The sequence below is a fragment of the Palaemon carinicauda genome, chromosome 19 (genome assembly GCF_036898095.1).
Source record: "Palaemon carinicauda isolate YSFRI2023 chromosome 19, ASM3689809v2, whole genome shotgun sequence".
In the NCBI taxonomy this organism is placed as follows: Eukaryota; Metazoa; Arthropoda; class Malacostraca; order Decapoda; family Palaemonidae; genus Palaemon; species Palaemon carinicauda.
This window is the reverse complement of record NC_090743.1, coordinates 86,080,248-86,085,247: the sequence shown is the minus strand read 5'-3', so window position 1 is coordinate 86,085,247 and position 5,000 is coordinate 86,080,248. Positions and strand designations below refer to the sequence as shown.

Sequence of the window (5,000 nt, the reverse complement as noted above, 5' to 3'; positions counted from 1 at the left end):
TATGAATACCAGGCAAGCTAATATAGTGGTCTCGCCCTATATTAAGTAAAGCATAGTTTGTAAAGAACCACTGCGTCAATATGAAATATCGACCAGTTCTCCGCACAATACTTGTATTGGACAAAGGTTTTATATCCGTATAGGAGGAAAACCAATGCAACATAACTTGCATAAAGGAACAATTCTATTAGAATTATCCCAGATAAGGTACATAGAATGAATGCTCAATTATACCAATAAATTGACACAGGTGAAGGAGACGCAAGGTTCTCAAGAACCAGTTTATTGACAGGCAATAAATAGACAGGTTAACCACAATTATATATATATATATATATATATATATATATATATATATATATATATATATATATATATATATATACATAAGAAGAGGATAACCCAAAACTTTAAGCATAAGTATGATAGTAAACAGAGCTTGTTTGTCTGAAAGAAAAACATTAAATGCCACTTTTAAGATACCGAGGTATCAAAGTCATAAAAGTCTGTATTACAAATCAATGACATTAGCGTTAGAAACGCTCGGCACACATGTCTGCACTTATGCTAGGTTCACCTTCGGAAATGGAACAGTCTACATGGGCAACACAGTGCCCTCACTTAGTTTGTAGTACAGTATGTAACTACACACTCACCCTGGAATTAATCGTCCCAATTAAGACCACTGTTCCTCGCAGAGTTAAACAGTAGGGTTAACACCGCGACCCACTGCTACCACAGATCTCTTTAGTTCCTCTACTTGCTTCGCATAGTGGCGAAAGAACACTCTGGAAGACTTCCAGCCAGTGTATGAACGGAGATGTTCAAAATCCATACAATTAAAGAAATTTAAGGATGAGGCAACTTTCCTCGGATCGTGACCTGTGGGTGTATTGTCAGGATCCGCTCTGCGAATAAAATATGTGATTTTCGCTCTGAGTTGATTCAGAGATAAATTTGAGCCTGATGTTTCTCCCCTGAATAGTTGACCACCCTTGAAGTCTGAAGTTCTATGAAGATAGACCTTTAGGCATTCTACTGGACATAGAGATGCATCTTCTTTCAGAGGGCAGATTCTCCAGGGACCCCACCTGTTGGTGGGTAACTCATTCTTGGCGAGAAACGTAGGATCCGGAAACAGGTTCAGTTCTCCCCCAACCAGGAACTGAACACGACCTGCCTCTCTCGAGAGGCTACAATCTCACTAACCCTGGCCCCGGACGCGAGTGCAAAATAGGAAAATAACTTTTTGTGTCAAATCCTTTAACGCACACTCTTCATTGCTCAACAGAGAAGCGAAATGAAGAACTTGTCTAAAGACCATGAAATGGGCTTTGGAGGTGCTGAAGGTCTGAGCCTAGCACAGGCTTTCGGGACTTTATTAAAGATCTCGTTACCTAGGTCGACCTGGAAGGCATATAGAATGGGTCTTGTCAAAGCAGACTTACACGCTGAAATCGTGTTAGCTGCCAATCCTTGACCATGGAGGTGGAGAAGAAAGATAAGCAGAAGTCTGTCAAGATCTCCTGCGGATTCTTCGCCTTGACAAAAGGCCACCCATTTTCTCCAAGATGACTCATATTGCCTTCTAGTAGATTTGCACTTATATTCCTTAAGGAAGTCTATGCTGGCTTTCGAAATCCCGAAACGCTTTCTCACCGCTAGGGAGAGAAAATCATGAGCTGCAAGGTCTGGGTTTTCTGTAATGAAGCGCAGACAGTTGACTTCTGGACTCGCTGGGTCAGAACTGGATCTGGTAGCGGTACAAACTTCAGCTACAGTTCCAATGCCAGGAGGAACCATACGCTGTTCGGCCACTTGTGGGCCACTATTGCCGCTACCCCTTGAAGGATCTCAGTTTGTTGAGGACCCTCAACAGAAGGTTGTGAAGAGGGAACAGATAAATCTTGGACCATCTGTTCCAGTCGAGGGACATCGCGTCCACTGCTTCCGCTAAGGGGTCCTCGTACGGGGCACGTACAGGGGCAACTTCTTGTTGTCTTTCGTCGCAAAGAGGTCTATCTGCAGTTCTGGGACTGATTCAGAATGAAGGAGAATGATCCTGCGTCTAAGGACCATTCCAACTCTATCGGTGTGAACCTGGATAGAGCGTCCGCTGTCACATTGCGGACTCCTTGAAGGTGAACTGCCGACAGGTACCACTTCTTCTTTTCCGCCAATCGGAAGATGGCCAACATCACCTGGTTGAGAGGTGGTGACCTCGATCCTTGTCGATTCAAGTATCTCACAACTACCTCGCTGTCCATCACCAACCTTATGTGGATCAAGTGACACGGGGAGACTTTCTTTAAGGTAAGGAGCACTGCCCTAGCTTCTAGAAAGTTTTATGTGAAAGGTCTTGAATAGCTTGGACCAAGTCCCGTAGACTTTTTTCCGATGAGAGTGACCTCCCCATCCCTCCTTCGAGGCGTCTGAGTAAGTCGTCACCGACGGGGGAGGTGGCTGAAGAAGAACCGACTTCTTTAGATGTCTGGCTTGGGACCAAGGCCTGAGAAGAGTACTTAGCCGAAGCGGGTGGTCTTCTCAGATCTCTTCGCGCGTTTGATGCATAACTTCTCCAAACTCCGACTGCATCCTTTAGCTGTGCTCTTAGCACTGGGTCTGTCACCGAAGCAAACTGGAGAGAGCGCAGTACCCTCTCCTGCTCGCGTCTTGATATCCTTTCGGAATCTAGAAGTCTCTTGACAGAACCCGCTATCTCCTTCCTTTTCTTCGCCGGGATGGAGAAACGGTGTGACAAAAGGTCCCAGTGGATTACCACCCACTGGAACTTTTGAGATGGAGAAAGTCGAGACTTTTTTCTGTTGATCTTAAAGCCTAGGTACTCTAGGAACTGGATCACTTGACTGGAAGCTTGCAAGCATTTTGTCTCGGATGCTGCCCACACCAACCAGTCGTTCAGGTAGGCTACTACCTGAATTCCCTTTAGGCGTAATTGTTTGAGAGCTACGCTCGCAAGCTTCGTAAAAATCCTTGGGGCTATGTTTAGCCCGAATGGCATGGCTCCGAAGGCGTATAGTCTTCGTTGTAGCCTGAACCCTAGGTAGGGGGAGAGTCGATGGCTAATTGGAATGTGCCAATAGGCGTCTGACAAGTCTATAGAGACGGAATATGCCCTCTTGGGCAGTAAGGTCCTTATGTGTTGCAGTGTTAGCATTTTGAATTTGCAATTCACTATGAACTTGTTGAGTGGCGACAAGTCCAGAATGACTCTGAGCTTTTCCGAGTCTTTCTTGGGAACACAAAACAGCCTCCCTTAGAAATTGATGGGCTTCACCCTTCGGATCACCTTTTTTCTCCAACAGTTCTTGAACGTACTCCTCCATAACGGGGGTGGAGTGTTGGAAAAACCGAAGGCACGGGGGTGGAGTGCTGTACCAGCTCCCGCCCAGTCCATTCTTGAGTAGGCTGTGGGCCCAGGGATCGAAGGTCCACCGATCCCGAAATTTCAGAAGTCTCCCTCATACCGGTATCACCTCACTTGGACTGCCGTCCTGAGGTCTTGCCTTCCTGACCACGACCACCCCTGAATCCCCTTCCCCTTGAGGGGCGTCTAGACGAGCCTCTGGCTGCTCCTCTAGGCTTTGCTCGAAAGGAAGTAGACTGCCCTTCGAACGCTGGGGTGAATGCCGTGGACTGTGTCGACACGGCCTGGGGTACCCACTGAAAAGTGGTCGGGGTTTGTGCCACGATCTGGGGCACTGGGGGCAATGGCAATTGCAGTTGCTGTTGCTGTCTAAGAGGCTTGGCTGGCCGAGACGGTAGCCTAGTCCTCATAGTCTTCCTCTTTGGTTGAGGACCCTCATCCGGGGAAGACTTTCTTTTGATAGCCAGGCCCCACTTCTGGAGAAGGTTTCTATTCTCCAAGGCGGCCTTATCAACAACTTCTTTGACCAAGTCGGTAGGGAAAAGGTCTTTTCCCCAAATGTTGGAGGAGATTAGTTTCCTTGGCTCGTGCCTCACCGTAGCCGAGGTAAACACGAACTCCCTACAAGCTCTCCTTGCCTTGACGAAGCCATAAAGGTCCTTCGTCACTGTGGCCAGATGAGTCTTGGCCACTACCATGAACATTTCATGGACCTTGGGGTCACTTGCCATCGTCTCGAGAGTAGTCTGAAGAGACATTGAGGCAGTCAGTCTTTCTTTTGTAACGAACTCTCTTCGCAAAAGAGAGTCAGACAGCTTAGGGAGGTCCTCGCCGAACTGACCTCCGGCAATATCAGCCTCCAACTTTCCAACTGAGAACGTAAGATGGACGTCCTTCCAGTCTTTGTGGTCCATAGGCAGGGCCAGCGACAAGGGTTTACACTCCTCTAGGGAGGGGCAAGGCTTGCCGGCCTCGACTGCTTTTAGTACAGCCAGAACCCTTTCTGTAAAAAGGGGAAGGCTCTAGTAGGCGAGGACACAAAGGAAGGGAGCTTCCTGTTCAATGCGGCTACCTTTGAGTTAGAGAAGCCCCTCTCTTTCATCGAGGATGAAAGTAGAGCTTGAGCCTTAGCATGGTCCATCACTATGACCTCCTTCGGCTCTGTCTCCTCCTTTGATGCTGGTTCCTTCCTCAGCCGGACATAACAGTCCTGATATGATGCCTTGCTGGGCCAGAATTCCACCTCCTCCAGGGGAACTGAGCCCAGCTTATCCGAGATGACGATCTTTCCAGTCGTCATCGGCATGTGCTCAGCATACCTCCATGGGTTAGCATCTGAGCACAAGGGAAGGTCTTTCACATTGAGCTTTTTCTGGGGCCCATGTGATTCTGCAAGGCACTGCATTCGCAGTTCCATTGCAGCCGCCTTCTCCTGATTCTCCTTCTGCATTTGTTGGATCATTCCAACAATAGAAGAGAGGGCCTGTCCCAGCTCTACTGGGAGACCGGCCGATGTTGAGGGAATAGGCTCCGGAATCTGAACCGGAGTAGCCGACACCTCGTCGACGTCTACCTCTACAACGTCTGGGGCTTGAACTTCATCCTGGGCTTC

General features: G+C 48.0%; 1 protein-coding gene across 1 annotated transcript in view; it reads left to right on the top strand.

Moving 5' to 3' along the window:
* The window catches only part of LOC137659117 (exonuclease GOR-like), a 41,337-nt gene that overhangs the window by 4,095 nt on the left and 32,242 nt on the right, over positions 1-5,000 (top strand). The window lies entirely within an intron of this gene.